Genomic DNA, 18,514 nt, shown 5'->3' with positions numbered 1-18,514 from the left:
CATAATGCCTCCAGCCACGGCTGTTGCTGGAGGAAGACATACAAACCTAATGAACAAGAAGTGAGTTATGCTTACTCTCATGGTACACAGTGGAAACATTCAGAGGTACTACTAATAAATAAACAACAAACAATCCTGCTTTTAAAAATGCTCCTAAAAAGTCCTATTTTAATGTTGTTGTTTGGTAGGGTGGAGCAGATAGTCACAAACATATACTTAAAAGTATACTTGCAGTGACTTATATAGTGTATTGTTCTGCATAATAGGTTTATTTTGTATGTCCCATTTCTTTATGGACATACAGCTGTGAATGCTTTACTTAATGCAAATGGATGAATAGCTAGCATAAAAAAATACAGACCATAACTAGTGCTCAAAAATTCATGGCAAAGATGAATGCTTTCACATGTTTACAACATCACACTGGAACTGCATGTGTTCCCTAAAAACATGTACCAATTGTTTTTAGTCAGGCAGGAGGCATTGCTGAAGGGACGACAATAGAGTGCAACACCTCTGTTGGATGGCTTGTGATGAAAAGTGGTACCGACACACATGGTCCCCTACGGAAAAACCTTTTGTTGTTATTTATCATGAAACACTGTCACTATTTTAAACTAGAAGTCTTGTAGTAGTGATTTCAAGTGCTGTAGTGGTAGTATATAAAATGATAATCTGATTTTCTTACAATATTTATGGCATGGCCGGAGGGTCAAGAAGGACAGCAGATTACGGGGACAGAGCCTTGCAGCAGATTTAATTTGGATGATGTGTTAAGAATCACATTAGCCTTCATCCTGCTAAAAAATCAGGATTACTGTAGTACCCACCAGTAAAACCAGCACCTTCAAGACTGTTGTTGGTGCAGATGCGCTCTAATCATGGTTTTCACAAGCCTGAAACAGCTAAGCTAAGCTATGGCAAGCTCATTATCTCACAGCAGGCAGTGCAGTAGGCAGTCTGTGCTGGAGCTCACGTCCTGGGGTTACCCTTTGAGGTCAAGGGTCGGCGTCCTTGGGTCACAAGAGGGGGCTGGTGGGTATAAGGGATGAAGAGGGCAGTCTATACAAGGTGTCTGACATGATAAACGTGGACTAAGAGGAACAATCGATGGCCAGGCCAACGACCCTTGTGTGATCTTGATCTATAGTTCAGTGTGCAGTGTAAATGGAGGGCAGCCAGTCAGACTCTTTAACTTTTAATAATGAGGATAAATAGCAGCACACAGGTTCTCAGAAGGAGCAGTGCTGGGACAAACTCAAACTACAAACTGAAACTGAGCTTAGCTCAAAACAGTACGGAAATAGAGTCTCGTTGATTTCACTGGACTGTCCCTTACTAGACAAAATAACTAAATAGGAGACTTAATGAAATACTTTAAAGCTGGAGTGTGGGTCTGTTACATATAAATGAACGTCTGTTACAGTCAGAGTTAATGTATTTGTTTCAGTCTGCAGGGAAAATCATTTGTCACTTTAATTGTCAGTTTCTTTTTGACCAGACAATTTCTGTTATCATCCAATGTTCTGTACTCTGAGTATGAGCTGCTACTGTCAGGCAGATAACATAGAGCTCAATGATTAAAGGACTCCACTGAGACTGTATCAGGGAGAATTTGTAACAATACTCTAAAATAGGTTACAGAGGCTATGCTGCAGGACGAAACAACAACCTGTTTATTACTTCAACGTAGACAGTTATTTATGTATTTACTTTTATTTATTTATTTTTACCCTTTTGGTTATGTGTACTTTTGATTATGCGTGCCTCATGATGTCTTCTGTCTTCTGATGTTGTGTCTATGTAAGCTCTAGCCAAACAAGTTCACACAATGTTGATTAGGCCTATCAGCACCCGATACATTTCTCTATGTATTACAGTGGTATTGGAGTTTTAATTCTGGTGTCTCTGGCGCACTAGTAGCAATGCATTTTATGTCAACCAACAATGACGGGTTTGTAGGAGACGAAAAGGGGAGCAACAATAATAACAGAGACAGGGTATGTTGTGGAGCCTATGGAGGAAACAATATATAAATATAAATAGCAAGCATCCAAGAATTTTTTGTGATACTCTGTGTGTATTACAGTCTAAAATTAAAAGTGTTTGATGGGCAATTGACATAAGCACGTACCAACAGTGTTTGTGTAATAACGCTTACTGCCAGAGGGGGGAGACAAAAGTTCCATACTACAAATTAAAAGTTAGCATGATTTAAGTTTAGGTTATTCTGGTGAAATCCGTGATAACAGCAGGTGGGACAACACAACAGTGAATAGCAGTAAAAAATCCAGTATTAAACCAGCTGTTGTATCAGTTTCCAGTGCAGTTGACAAAGTCAGTTTATTATAATAAAGATGTCAGTCAGACTAAATTACACGCTGCATCGTTTTCTTGTTAAACCCTCTGAGTTCTGTAGCAGGAAGGTCGAACTCTGCCATCACCAATAAAATCTAATAAATGGAAAAACATTAACATGAAGTAAATGCACTGAAAAGCTACATTTAAAAAAATACAAAAAATAAAATGGAGACTATAAATTTAAAGAAACAAGTGTGAATCTCAAAATTCTTAAAGTGGTCAAAATTTTTTAATCATAAAATGTATCAAATAAAAATGTTTCAACAGTGTGACAATGAAAAAGATGTCTGAGGAACAACTCAACCTATAATGAAGTTTCACCTTTACCTGCAGCTGGACCTCAGCTTTACAGAGTGTCATAGTCTCATAGATAATTGTTTAGATGTCCAGCTACAACTTTGCTGTTTTGTTTCACTCAGCATATCTGTAGCATCATTTCCAGCTGCACCTGTTTCAGGTTAAACACTCTAAAAGACCACTGTGCTCAACAGTGATGAATGTATTGTAGTTACAGTATATCCACAGTCAGATCCAACCAATGAAATGAAACTCAGACAAATCTTGAGGAGTTTAAAAGAGACATCAGCAGACTGAAAACCCATGCTGGTAGAAAAAAGACCTCTGGACTTGCTATCTAGCAATATCACCTATAGCTCCATCAGCCTCAAACATCTGGTGTTCAATTCCCAGCATTCTGCTCCAACTTCCTCAAGTCTCCAGCATTCCTCTACCATCCTGCTTGATGATCACCTTAGAATGTGTCCATACGTGTGCGTGTGCGTGTGCGTGTGCGTGTGCGTGTGCGTGTGTGTGTGTGTGTGTGTGTGTGTGTGTGTGTGTGTGTGTGCGTGTGTGTGTGTGTTTGGGGGTGCAGTGGTTCTTGCAGCTCATGGAAGTCAGGCCTGGAAAGCCTGTGATCGATTAACTACAAAATCTTCCCTGCACAACCCATATCATTTCCATACTTTTTTCAATTTCTTTCTTCATATGTGGTGTAACGATTAAAATTTTAAAGTTTGCAGTAAAACAAATGAAGTGTTGCCTGTTTTTTTCCTCCTCATTACAAAAAGAAAATGTGGGGACACCAAGACTGCCATCTTGCCATATGTGGAGTCCTGACGATTAACTGTTGGCTGTGAGGTTCTGTGATCATGACAGAAATTTACTGCAAGTTTAAAAAGCAAATCCAAGATTTACATATTGAGGGCTTGTGTCTGTAGCTCATTGGCTATTATTGACATTCACCATCTTGCCACTACTCAGTCTTTCTTCTAAGAAAGTCTGAGAGAACAAGAGCCCATGGGTGTGAGAGAGTGTGTGAGTTTGTCAACAAATTCACTGGCACCTAATGTTTAAAGAACAATGAGTTGGAAACTGAATATATACAGATATTCAAATGCCATTTCAACTTTTTTTTCCCCCAGAGAAACTAAATAATGTCATTCTAAAGTGCTCTGTTTAAAAAAAAAAAAGACATGAAAAATTTGAAAAGCTCTATCAAACTCCATCTGACAGCAGAATATTACAGAAATGTCAGATATCACAGAATTTTTCTTTAATCAGTTACAAGGGAGCTATAACTTGAACATTAACACTTTTACTTACAGCATGCGCCAGTGATTTCCCAGTGAATACTTTGAAAAACAATTCAGATCTTTAGAGACAGAGATAGTGCTTCAGGTGTGCACAGGTTGCTGATTTATTCCTCCTCTAATCTCAACATTCAGACTCAGCAGAGCAGGGAAGAATGTGAAGGGACTACTAAGTAATATACAAGAAAGTAAGATTCAGAGATACACAACTGAAAATCTTACACAGAACCGCATTCACACCATATGATTAATGTCAAAATTACAAGCAGCCAAATGAGGGAAACCTTGTACATCAGCTTATGACAATGACATGGTGAATGTGTGACAGCATCTATTCAAATAGTTCAAGTCCAATGAATAGCTTGAAATGGTACAAAAGTAAGTGGTGAACTAGAGTTTTTTTTTTTTTTTTTTAAGTAAGGTTACCAAAAAAACTGAAAAATAATGTATATTTCAGAGTTATACAAAAAGGCCTTTTGCAGGGAGTAAGAAGTGGGTTAACAACTTAAAGCTGATCTGGAGCAATGGAGGTTGATATACCCTTGAAAGTTGGTGCTACCAAATCCTACAGTTGTACCAACTTTTCTTGATTATTTACAAACCCCTCTGTCTGCATAAAAGTAGTGTTGGAACACACTGTGGCACCATACCCTCAAGAGCATTATTTGAACAGCATTGTACTGCAGAAAGAAGTGTGGTGCTACAATTAACAATAGAAGAGAGACAGGCCATCATAGCACTTCAAAATGAAGGTCTTTCCTTCAGAGAAAGTCAAGGTCTCAGTGAGTACAGTTGTCTTCACCATCAAAAGAGACTCAGAAACTGGGGGAAACTCTGACAGAAAGAGGTCTGGAAGACCCGAATCCACAACAGGATCAGAAGACAAGTTTCTGAGAGTCAACAGCTTGGTAATAGGCAGCTCACAGGACAACAGTTTCAAGTACAGCTTAATAGTGTTCATAGTTAACAAGTCTCAGTTTTAACTGTGAAGAGAAGACTTGGAGTTGCAGGTTTGACAGGTCATGTTGCAGCAAGAAAGCCAATGCTAAGATGTCAGAAAAAGAGGCTGGCCTATGCCATGAAACACCGCCAATGGACTTCCAAAGACTGGAAGAAGGTATTATGGACCGATGAATCAAAATTTGAAATCTTTGGTTCATCACACAGGATTTTTGTACATCATCAAGCAGGTGAAAGGATGGTTCCTAAGTGTGTGACATCAACTGTCAAGCATGGAAGAGGAAGCCTGATGGTCTGGGGCTGTTTTGCTGGATCCAGGGTTGGTGATTTGTACAGAGTGAGAGGAACCCTGAACCTAAACAGCTACCACAGCATTCTGAAGTGCCATGCAGTACCCTCTGGTTTGTTCCTAGTTGGTCAGGGGTTCATCCTACAGCAAGATAACTACCCAAAACACAAGTCCAAGCTATGCCAGAGAACTACCTTAGGAAAGACGGACAAGATGGTAAACTTGAAAACATGAAGTGTCCAGCATAGTCTCCAGACTTAAACCTCATGGAGCTGGTTTGGGATGAACTGGACAGAAGAGTGAAAGCAAATCAACCTACAAGTGCCACACATTTATGGGAACTTCTGCAACAGAATTGAGAAGAACTATCTGAAGAATATTTGACGTCCATTGTGGAACGAATGTCAAGAGTGTGATGAGCTGTTATATCTGCCAAAGGTGGCTAATTTGATTAGTCAAAGGTTTAGAATACATTTTAGTTTCTAAATAGTTATTTTCACTTCGTTTGTTTTTTTGTTCTATGCTTTCATTTCAGAGTACAATGAGACATTAACATGCATAGTTCCAATAAAAAACTGGAAAAATTGAGGTGTTCTACAACTTTTGATTGGTAAGTGTACACTTCCCTCCAAAAGTATTGGAACAGTGAGGCCAATTCCTTTATCTTTGCTGTAGACTGAAAACATTTGGGTTTGATATCAAATGATGAATATGAGACATGAGATCAACATTTCAGCTTTTATTTCCAGACATTTACATCTGGGTCTCTTAATGTGCTGGAATCTGTTTCAAAGCCATTTACTTTTGAGATACTGTGACTACAATTACACTTAAATTACACCAAATGACAAGATAATAGGGCTGCACGGGGCTTGGTTATTAGCACCATCACCTCACAGCTAAAAGATCCCTGGTTTGTGCTGGGGGTCCCTCTGCATGGAGTTTGCATGTTGTCCCTGTGCATGCGTGGGTTTTCTCTGGGTACTCCGGCTTCCTCCCACAGTCTAAAAACATGCCGAGGTTAACTGGTAACTCTAAATTCTCCATAGGTGTGAAAATGAGTGTGATTGTTTGCCTGTATATATAGCCCTGTGCATCAGCCTGGGTTCGATTCCAGAACATAGCCCTTTGCTGCAGGTCTTCTCCCCATTCTTCCCCCTACTTTCCTGTCTGCCTCTCTACTAACCTGTCTAATAAAGCCAACAACAGGCCAAAACAAAAAAAAAATCATCAAATATCTATATCTCTCCAATTGTGCCAATAAATCACACCATCGCTTGATGAAATATGAGTGTTGTTAGTGTGACTTACCAGTAGTTTGTCATTAATACTGGCCACATATGTAGCCGTTACCAGTAAATTTAACGACAAAATACTTGAAAGCTGTTGAGTAATGCGACCACTAGTGCAGTGTGTTTACACTGTGTGTTATTTTGGTAAAGCTCTCAACAAAATTCTGCATTTAATATGATATTAGAGGTTTGTATCTGGCACTGTCCAACAGCAGCATGAACACCAATGTAACCTGCATGTTTTGTTTTTTTTTTTTTTGCACAATAAGCCTCAGCTGGCTGAAGCCTACAAGCTTTTAGTGACACAAGTCAAAAGCTTCTCATTGGTATTGAATTCATCTGGTTGAAAGGATGCTGCCCAGACACCCATGGTGCCAAACAGGCAGCTGAACAGGCCAGGCCACCCAGGGTGCTGCGCCCTGCTGCTCACACCCCCAACACACACACACATTCCCGAGCTACAGTGCCATGTTGTCTGTGGAGTGTGCCACCGTGCACTGGTCCTGGCTGTGGAGGTTGGTAGCTTGGCCTTAGCTTTGGTCTTTGGATGGTAACTCAAATAGACAGACAGACAGACAGACAGGCACGCACACACACACACACACACACACACACACACACACACACAGACACACACACACACACACACACACACACACACACACACATTCTTTGGTTCCAGATTATGCCAAACCAGCAGCGCTCAGTTTATGTGGCGGATTGTCTGGCTACTTCCTCTTCCTTTTTCTCATCTTTTCTGTTCACTCCTCTTCCAGGTTTTCATATCAGTCAGGACAGTGAACAGAAACAACTCCATTAACTTCTCCTCTCCGGAGAGTTGATTAACAAAGAAAACACTTTTTGTCCAAAATAGACAAAATATAGCATTTTATCAGACTGCTGCCGAGAGATTCACATTTACTGTACAGAAGTGGTGTCTTTCATCTTATCTCACTCTTAGCAAGAGGACTGATATAATACGGTAACTTTATCATAGCTTTTCCTTCCCCACATTTTTAAGACTATGAAATACAATTTTGCTTAAAGTGATTTAAATAAATGTTCCAGAAAAATGAATAAGCAAAGTTAAGTAAGTCATGAAATAAACAAATGCCACTTGCTATTGAATATCAGGGATTCTTAAATTCCAGACTTCCTGAGTGCCAAAACCTTGGTTTATGGATATTCATTATGAAGTGTAATGTTTTCTATTTAAAAAAAAAAATATTTTCTATGAATTGATAAATTGTTAGTAATGTTTTACAGTGTAAATTTATAGTAGCTGTGTTTCCATCAACATATTTTTATGGACAGTTAAGGAATCAAGACTGCAAAATTTCAAACTCGTCAGACAAGATGAAACATGGCCAATCAGCTGACATGAATACTTTCACACCTTGTCCAGTTCTTCATGTGCAGATGCCATGGCTTTGTTTGCTTCTTCTTCTATATGTATTACAGCTATGTGTGGTGTAGCCTATACTGACACCTTCTGATGACAGCACACAGCCTAGTTTGATTGCTCCAAAGCAATTAATGGATATAAATAAATAAATTATTTTTTGTTATTTTATGTTGCACCATTACACTCCAAATTTAAGAGTATTTCTGAGTCAGAAATAAATTTGGACTAAAACTATCTGAGTCTTGTCTGCCTCAGTTTCCTATGAGATGTGATGTTTGTGGTGTAGCCCCACATCAGAATTTAGGGGTCACAATAATGTAACTGATTGCAGGTAAGTGACACCTTTTCTCCCACAAAGATCAAAAATATTTTGCCCAGCTTGTCTGTTTTAAACTTGAATGTATATTGCTTAAAAGAACTAACACTGATGCAGACAGACACAGTTAGAAAAAAACTGGTGACTGGGTTTAGCAGCTAAAAGATAGATTTTTCCCTCAGGATGTGGTGGAGATCAAAAACAGCTAAAGGATGCAAAATACTAGACTTTGTTTCATCAGTTGGATGATGGATATTTTACCAGCACTGACCAGCTAAAACTGCTCTCTTTCTTAAATTTTTCATGAAAAATATTGCCAAATTGTCAGCACAGCTCTTGTCTTTAACTCGCGTGTCAAAAATCAGATGTGGAGTAGTGAGTGGCAAATTTTTGAACCCCTGAACTACATAGATATCAGGACTGCAACTTCACCTGGAAGTAAATTTGTGTGCCTGAAATCAGCTGAAATCAATTCAATTCAAATGTTCTTAGTTATTTAATTATTTTTAAAGCCTGTGATTATATAATGGCTGTTTGACTGCTGGTATTACCTCTATTGTCATCAGGAAGGCAAAGCAGTGTCACTTCTTTCTCATTAAACTGAGGAGAGTCAGATTGCCACAGAACCTTCTTGTGAACTTTTACAAGTAGACTGTGGAGAGTATAACGTACTACATCCCAGCATGGTACGTCACCTGCACTAGGAAGAACCAGAAAGGTCTGCAGAGGCTTATCAATATGGCCCAAACATCACTGAGACACACATTGCTTGATGACATGTACCAGGCTCAATGTTACATTAAGGTCTTTTGCATAATCTACGATTGAACCCACCCTTCCTACTACCTCTTCAGAGTACTTCCCTCTGGTGAAGATACAGAACAATGCATACATACCAGAAGACTAAAAACAGCTTAATCCCTGAAGCTGTCAGGTTGTTTAACATAGCCTTTTATCCTGTCATAGCAGCAACTATTGTATTCAACTATTTGAAATCTTCTGCAGGTGCCCAGGCTGCACTCAGAGCCTGGAAAAAAACACTTCTTCTTTTTATGAACCCTGGATCTCCTTCTCTGAATATCTGTGAAAGTCTTTTACAAATTTCCCTGAAGGAAACATGTTGCTGTTTTACATACACATTGACTCGGGGTAGAATGTGTTGTAGTTGTTGCTGATATGATCTGCATGCCTCTCTTAGTTTACTATTTCCAATGTGCGAGGAAGAACAGACCTAGTATGTCAGCATGACCTTTCTAACTTAATAAAGGATAAATAAAAAGTAATTAAAGCTGCAAGCAGCGCTGGATTTAATAACTCTAGGTGACACGTACTGGCCGGAGTAAACATTTGAAATTTTCCAGGTGAAGCTATGGAGCCATTTTGCCACACACGTTAAGTTCCCATAAAAAAATCAAATATGCCTCCGGTCCTGATGTGTGTGGCAATTTTGGTGAATATTTGAGCATTTGTAACCTGTCAAAAAGTACTGTGTTTGTCACGGCAACAATGCGTTGCCACGGCAACAGCATTTTATGAAAAGTCAAAATCTTCACGCAGTGGCATCGTCAAGGTGTGAACACTGAGCTGACCAATTTCCAGAATGATATGACAAAGTTTCAGGCAAAATGTAATGACAATAACTTTTTATTGCCAATAGGTGGCGCTATGAGTATTTCTAAATGTATGAATGTGGATGTGTTCAGAACCAGACTGTTGTCCATCACATGAAGTTTGGCGAGACATCGAAATTTGCCATTCCCCCACAGATACGCCCTTTGATGACAAGTCACCATTTTCTCTGAGAATTATCATCAGTGTTTTAAGGCTTATGTCACCACATTTGAGGTGAATATGGTCAACTGACTAAGAATAGTACATCAAAGTGTAAAAAATGTCTATTTCCTGATACCACAAGGTGGCGCTCTGACTGTGAATGTATATTACCACATGGATGTCGTCAGGGCAGGACTCTGATTATACATTACAAGGTGAGGGATGGATGGCTAGTGGTGATCAGCTGGAGGCGACGTGGTGAGTCTGACGAAGGTGGGCTGACTGAACACACCGAAGGCTGGGGTGCAGGTGAGTAGAATCAGTAGCTGGCAGTGAGGATCAACACATGAGAACTTTGATTAAATTAACTGTGATAAACAGAGCAAAAACTGACTAACAAAATTTCTGGTTCTTGTTTGGAAATGGCAACTTCTCAAGTTCATCTGTCCATGTGTGAGACTGAGTACAATCTGGAATATGAGAGTGCACAGCAGGATCCTCAGCAGCAAAGATTACAGCAGAAAATCACTTCCTGGTAAATGTGATGATCATTACCTGCTTATTGTGTGACATAGTGACATAGATATAACCTTTCAACCACAACAGTTTTCCATGTATGCCACTGTGAATTAGTGTGCATGTGGGAAATGTGTTTAGATGCAGACTGAAGTGGAAAATGTCTGCCGTCAGAGAAGACTATATACCTGTAATACAATCAAGCAGAGTATTTTGTGAGAACTTGTACATACACTACCAGTCAATTTTAGATTTCTCAAATTAGTCACCTTTTGCTTTAATGACAGCTTTGCAAACCCTTGCCCTTCTCTCTATGAGCTTCATGAGGTAGTCACCTGAAATGGTTTTCACTTCACAGGTGTGCCTTGCCAAGGTTAATTTGTGGAATTTCTTGCCTTCTTAATGGGGTTGGGACCATCAGTTGTGCTGTGCAGAAGTCAGGTAGGTAGACAGTTGACAGCTCTATTTGACACTTGTTAGAATCCATATTATGGCAAGAACCAATCGGCTAAGTAAAAACAAATGATAGTCCATCATTACTTTAAGAACTGAAGGTCAGTCAGTCCAGAAAATTTCAAAAAGTTTGAATGTATCCCCAAGTGCAGTCGCAAAAACCATCAAGCGCTATGATGAAACTGGCTCACATGAGGATAGCCCCAGGAAAGGAAGACCAGGAGTCAGCTCTGCTGCTGAGAATAAGTTCATCTGACTCACCAGCCTCAGAAATTGCAAGTTAACAGCAGCTCAGATTAGAGCCCAAATAGATGCCACACAGAATTCTAGTAGAAGACACATCTCTAGATCAGCTATTCAGAGGAGACTGCGCCAATCAAGCCTTTATGGTCAAATAGCTGCTAAGAAACCACGACTAAGGAAAAGCAATAAGCAGAAAAGTTTGTTTGGGCCAAAAAACACAAGGAATGGACATTAGACCAGTGGAAATCTGTGCTTTGGTCCGATGAGTCTAAATTTGAGATCTTTGGTTCCACCCGCCGTGTCTTTGTGTGACGCAGAAAAGGTGAATGGATGGTCTCTACATGTATGGTTCCCACCGTGAAGCATGGAGGAGGGGGTGTGGGGGTGTGGGGGTGCTTTGCTGGTGACACTGTTGGGTATTTATTCAAAATTGAAGACACACTGAACCAGCATGGCTACCACAGCATCCTGCAGCAACATGCCATCCCATGCGGTTTGCGTTTAGTTAGACCATCATTTATTTTTCAACAGGACAATGACCCAAACACACCTACAGGCTGTGTAAGGGCTATTTGACCAAGAATGAGGGAGATGGAGTGCTGTGTCAGATGACTTGGCCTCCATAGTCACCTGACCTAAACCCAATCCAGATGGTTTGGGATGAGATGGACCACAGAGTGAAGCAAAAGGGCCAACAAGTGCTCAGCATCTCTGGGAACTCCTTCAAGACTGTTGAAAAACCATTTCAGGTGACTACCTCATGAAGCTCACTGAGAGAATACCAAGAGTGTGCAAGACAGTAATCAAAGCAAAAGGTTGCTATTTTGAAGGATCTAAAATATAAAACATGTTTTGACTTTTTTCACACTTTTTTGTTTACTACATCATTTCATGTGTTCATTCATAGTTTTGATGCCTTCAGTGAGAATCTGCAATGTAAATAGCCTTGCAAATAATGAAAAACCATTAAATGAGAAGGTGTGTCCAAACTTTTGACTTGTAGTGTAAATATACAAAGGACACCGTGGGCATGCTGTACTTGGATCATATGACACTATTTAGAAATATGTGACAGGTAAGGTCACCTTACCGGATGTTGAACTATGAGCATTGAGCAATGTTTACTGACCTAGTCTCATCTGTTTTACTACTACTGTCACTTTCATGGTGAGAAATATTGAAGACATTTACCCATAGTCATCCTGTGGAGTTCACTGGAGTGGGCTGTTTATTAGTATTCTGGTATGCGGTGGGCTTACCAACAGTTGTGAAGGTAAGTTGACCCAGAACATTTACTGAGTAAAATATTTTACACAGTTGGTCAGACAGTTAGGAAGGGGCAGTGTTTGGACAGCATGAATAGTTGAAAGATTTTTGGTATGACACCATACTGTCATACCAAGACTTCTCTGTTTTTATTGGTCTAGTGTGATAGATAATTGTCTGCAAGAATCTTCATGTCAGGATTTTTAGGATCATGATTCATAGTGCTTCTAAGGAGACCTTGGTGGTGGGAAATTAATAAATAAAGATTGTGGTCAAACCACAAAGGACAGAAGTAAACCAGTTCTACAAATATGCTCACTTCTAAGAAGGTTCCCAGAAGCAGAAGCCAGTTCATCGTTCTACAAGAGTATCAACAAACACACGGCTGATTGACCCTAACCTGCTTTTACGCTCATACAACCCACTCACACATACACTGTATACATTCCTCCAGGAGGACCACATGTGACCTCAGAGGTCTCTCTAAGCTAGTGACTGGGAAGTATAAGGTTCAGTTAACGGCATGACACCTAGACAGGCATAAATAAACACCAGTGGCCCCTTTAGCAGAAACACACACACAGGTAAGTGTTTTCCACTGCTGGTGGTTTCCTTCAGTTGGAGCTGGGGTCGGGGAGGTCAAAAGGATGTTGGGATAAACACTGTTTCTCAGATTGTGAGCAGAGATTAAAGAGGAAATGTAGATACAGGAATCTCATCTGTTCTGCACATTGTTTGATAAAGCTATGAATAAGATTAATGCACTGAAAGCTATATCAACATCTACCAGCTGCCTTTGAGGTTTTATCATTAAAGCTGCAGTGTTATGCTGGAGAAAGATTATTATAGTGATAGTTAGCATGTGGCAGATTTAGTATGTTTGCCAGAAAGTTTATTTGTCATTGTTGTATTTAAAACTTGCCTTCAAAAAAAGGTCTCAAAATGCACGTTCAAATATATTTGTTTTTCTTTGATGGTAAGGGTGGAAAATATATTTTACATTTAACTCATCACGATAAGCATACTGTGTGTCAGGCTCCGTGTGTGTTGGACCCAGTGGTATTACACTTGTGTCAAAAGTGTATCTCTAATAACAGAAACTGCAGTTAGTAATTCTGCAGTGACAACAGATTTCCTTTTACTAATTGCAAACAAGCCAAATTGATAATCCTGTTAAAAACTGTGTAGATATGGTAAACGTGCTATCGCTGTTTTGTAGTTGTATAAATGAAGAGTCACTGTAATGAAACTGGTAAGTCAGCATTAAGCAGTGACTACCCACAGATGTGTCGCTGGTGTTTTGCTACTTTTCTAGTCCGTGGAAAGTTTCTTGGAAGACTCTGTTGCATACATACTTGATTGTATGACATTAATTTTGTTGTCACCTCAAATCCATGCAGACCCCAATGCACATGTCCATGTGCTGCCCAAAATTTATCTCAGCACAGCGATTACATTAAAAGGGCACTAATGTACACTCTTGGCAGCCATGTGTATGTGCTGGATACAAGGATACGACCTTCATATGAATGCAATAGGGTCTTTCCAGTGGACTATACACTATACAACTAGAATTTCAACGGTTGTCCCTGTGGGTGTCAGTACAGGAGTATAATCAATACCTTATAGTTGTTTGCATCATTATCTGCACTGCAGGTCACTTTTCAACATTTTGAACTGAGTAGCCTTCTAGTAAATCATATGAGGTACTGTAAAGGTCTGGTATCTGCATCAGCATACTGTTATCATACGTTTTATCAGAAAAGTCAAACCAAGGGCATTATTTCCCACCCCAATGTGTCAGCAGCAGCTTGAGCTTAGAAAACTGTCATTCTCAGTTGCAGTTGTGCTACAAATTGGAGTTACACTCAGCTCACTGCTGTGATTTTATGGGCTGTTGTTTATAAGGTGAGATATCTTTTTATTTCCTTCCTGAATGTTTATCCGTCTGTCCATCCATTATTTATACATTGCTTAATTATCATTCGAGTAGCAGGGGGCTGGAGTCTATCAAAGCTGACTTAGGGTGAAGGCAGGGGACGCCCTGGACAGGTCACCAGTCTATCACAGGGCTACACATAGAGACAAACAACCACACTTACATTCACACCTACGAACAATTTAGAATTACCAATTAACCTCAGCATGTTTTTGGACTGTGGGAGTAAGTCGGAGTACCTGGAGAAAACCCATGCATGCCCTGGGAGAACATGCAAACTCCATGCAGAAAGATCCCAGGAAAGCTGGGACACAAACTAGGGATCTTCTAGCAGCAAGGTGAAAGTGCTAAACACCAAGCCACTGTGCAGTCCCTCCTGAATGTTTATGATCATTTTAAATATTGTTTAGTGATTTAAAATGAATCTTCTATAAATTAATACTTTAGAGAAATTCTTGGACTGATTGCTTAAATTTATTTAAAGCGCATTCTTTTAAAGATTATCACCACAATTGTACTGGAAAACATTAATGATTACTACTGTTTTTTATTTGAAACAATACAAATATGTCAGTATCATCTTTGTTTTTTCCCCATCTATCTTTTGAACCTTTGTAGTCGTAGATTCACTGGTCTCTATATGGTCAGACTTTGAAAACATTTGAGCCACTGTTAATATCTGGCTGAGCTTTCTCTACTTCTTACAGTTCCTATGAGCAACTGGATCCAGCTCAGCCATCTCTGACATGCAGTTGAATGCTTTTAAGCTATCGAGTTAACTTTAGATATTGTGTTATACATATTAATACCAGAGGTTTAAGTAAGCTATTGTTGTCATGCTTGCATATGTGCGTGTGTGTGTGTGTGTGTGTGCAAATTGGTAAATGAAAAAAAAAAAGTACAGCCTAGCCTTGACCAGCCTAGCTTCTGGTCAAGAGGTGGCATATGTGTGTGAACCATTATCAATCTGTTTTATAAACTCAGCTGATTTCAACATGTTTTCTCTTTTTTGCATTACAGTTATTTCAGTAAGTAGTTGTTGTTTCACATTTATTAGCTCCAATACAAACATGAACTGCTCTACTTGAGTTGCCATTGTTTAAAGTACATGAAAAACTCAGCACAGTGACATAGAAACCCAGGTGCTACCTAATGCTGTTGTAGTATAATTGTTGAGTGAGACAATAACGCATACGCAATTTAGAATTATAAATTAAACTAAATTAAGGCATTAAAGGTTGTGGATGTCTTAAGTCTGGCAAGGGATTTTAAAAGATCTCAAATTGATTTGAAATAAATGATTCTTCTGTGAGGAAAATCATCTTAAAATGACTTTGGTTTTCAAACAACTGCCACTTTGTACAGGACAGGCCGTAGCATGAAATTCCGCCAAACTACAAATAATCTGATAAAAGAATTTTCCAAGAACCCCAAAATTTCATTGCAGGATCTGTCTATAACTTTGCAGCCATAAATGTTAATGTGCTGAGTCTACAATCACAAAGACTTGCACTAATTTGACCCGGACTGGAGATGTGCCAGGAAAAAAGAAACATTTGAGTAAAACTACAGCTTCCCAATGAACATACAGTCAAAAAGCAGTCCTTTTGGAATAATGTGCAGTGGACAGCTGAATCAAAGACAAAGCTGTTTGGACACAGTAACAGGTGTTTGTCTTAGCTTTAGCTGAGTACAGTAATGATCCCAGGTAGATAAACCACTGCAATACAGTGACCACCACAACCACTCCTGTAGCTCCCCCCTCAGGACAAACATATCACTTTCAAACCTTCACTAGGGGTAACTTCATAGTTAGAAAGTCTTTCATTCCATCTAGCAGTATTGTAAAGTGAGATGTAATGATGATTGTAACCTGTAGGGGTTGCTAGCAGAGCTTCAGATTTGTTTCAACATACCACAGAGCAGTTCAATCAGTAGACACATTCTTAAAGACTTTTCAAAGAAATGCTATCCTAATGTACGGACTTGATCACTTGGTAAAGGTTTAATGCATCGTCTATAGGGACATTTTGATGGACTGACAGTAGGTTGGACTTTGACTGATTCCCTTTCATATGTGAACTCACCACAAAGTGTTTGAAGGTAAACTACCCTACTGGAAATGGGGATAAATTCAGTTTAGCTACATCCCTGCTCACAGCGTTGTTTAAAGCCACCAATGTTTGTCTGCAGCGAAATGTGCTGCCTGGCTCCAGTATTTATGTGCAGTTGTCTCTTTATGCTGCCCTTTCAACACACCAAGACACTGTGCCACTGCACTCACCCACCCACCCACCCACCCGCCTGCAGTATAGTACAGTAGAGGGGTGACAGAAGGAGATGTGAGGCGATAGTCCCCTTTTTTCAAGGCAGAAAAAGACCCCAATTGTGTCTGAGCGCCCTCCTCTCCCTCGCCTCGCCTCGCCTTGCATGCCTCTGGAAGGGCAAAGAAAAGAGAGAAAGAGATTTAGAGAAAGGGAGAGGGAAGGAGGGAAGGCTGGTTCGCTGTGCAGCTGCTCCTGCGGAGGCCTTTGGATTACATCAGAGTGGCTGAGAAGAAAGAAATGAGAGAAGAGAGAGAGAGAGGAGAGGGAAGAGAGGGGCACCCAGAGGAGAGGGGGCACCCATCGGAGGGTGTGAGGCACACTCCACAAATCAGACCTCTATTTTTCGATGCTCTCTCTATTCCTGCTCCCTCTCTCTCTGTATCTCTCTATCAAGGGTTGTAGTGGAACGGCCCTCCACAGAGCTATCATTGTTATCGGACTGAAGAGGGCACACACACATACGCGTGCACACATACGCGTGCACACACACACACACACGCACGCACTCACGCACGCACGCGCACGCGCACACGCACACACACGCAACATTGGGGAGGAAGTAACAAGTTACTTTTTTCCTGTTACTGTAACTGACTAGCTTATGGTCTATTTTCTTTCTCCAAGTTAATCTTCAGAAAGGAAATGGATACACAAATTATTTTATGATGTAGCAAAAACAAAACGTCCAGAAATAACAAAACAATAGTACCCAGCAAGGCTTCAGTACAAGAAATATTAATTAAAGGAAGTTCATCTATTTATCACAAAACACCATAAACATTCTGTATAATTTCGTAGAAGTTGTCTGTGAGGGAAAATGTGTGTGTGTGTGTGTGTGTGTGTGTGCGTGCATGCGTGTGTATGTGCACGTATGTGTGTGTGTGTACATATATATATGCTGATATATATGATGTATTTTTGTACTGATGAACTGTTGTATGCAATCTGTATTGTAGCCTGAACCATGTTCTCTGGGATCCTTGTGGTGGTGTTGCTGGTCCTCCTCCTGTGTAGACGGGTGCTATGGCAAGCTTTATGCATCCTTATTCATCAGATATTGTTCAAGAGGTCTGCAAGGACTGGAAGAGTGGACCGTAAAAGACAGCCTGGACAGAGAACATATGAATAACAAATATGAACTAATATTTTGACCTAAAATCATTTTTATTGTTGATTTCTTTGTTGTTCTGTTTTTGTATGCCAAAAGGCATGAAACTGTTGATCACATGCCATCAGATTAAAGACTCATCCAGAGTGCTATTCATTCTTTCTGATTACTTATCCTTGAAGACTTACTGGAGTTGGTGTAAAAGACAGTAAAATGCTGCAGACTGTGGTAGAACATCACCTATAGCTATGAAGTACAAAGAGCCGTAAAAGCCAGGAGACATGAGATGAGCATGCAGCAGTCATCAGGTGCATGTGATTGGCTGAAATATGTGTCAGTCAAACAAACAAACCCTCTTACACTACTAACAATATGATGTAATAATACATTTGTATTTTGAGGCTTTTAAGTTTTTCCTTCATGCAGGCATCAGATTTTTGGAGACATCTGCTGGACTTCTGTGACATTACCTCGCTTTCTGGCCTTGTTCTTGTGTTCAATCCAAACAGATCAAGTCACAGAATGAGAAAATATACACATTTAAAACTGTAGGCCATTTCAGTTTTTGGGGCAAGTTAGAATAAATAACTCTGAACTCTGAGAGGACAGCAGAGTACCTTGTAGATACCATTAATACAGTAAGGCCTCTCAGCATTTGGATCTCCACACTGCCC

General features: G+C 39.9%; 1 long non-coding RNA gene across 1 annotated transcript; it reads left to right on the top strand.

Annotated features, from left to right (window-relative positions):
• The first annotated feature begins 14,293 nt into the window (after positions 1-14,293).
• On the top strand, positions 14,294-17,992 carry LOC129349428 (uncharacterized). The gene is made up of 2 exons (XR_008602428.1): positions 14,294-14,374; positions 17,689-17,992. It is a non-coding gene; the product is annotated as an uncharacterized LOC129349428 (long non-coding RNA).
• Positions 17,993-18,514: the final 522 nt, after the last annotated feature.

This window comes from Amphiprion ocellaris, chromosome 1, assembly GCF_022539595.1.
Source record: "Amphiprion ocellaris isolate individual 3 ecotype Okinawa chromosome 1, ASM2253959v1, whole genome shotgun sequence".
In the NCBI taxonomy this organism is placed as follows: Eukaryota; Metazoa; Chordata; class Actinopteri; family Pomacentridae; genus Amphiprion; species Amphiprion ocellaris.
Note: the sequence above shows the minus strand (reverse complement) of the source record. Positions and strands in the feature narration are given on the sequence as shown.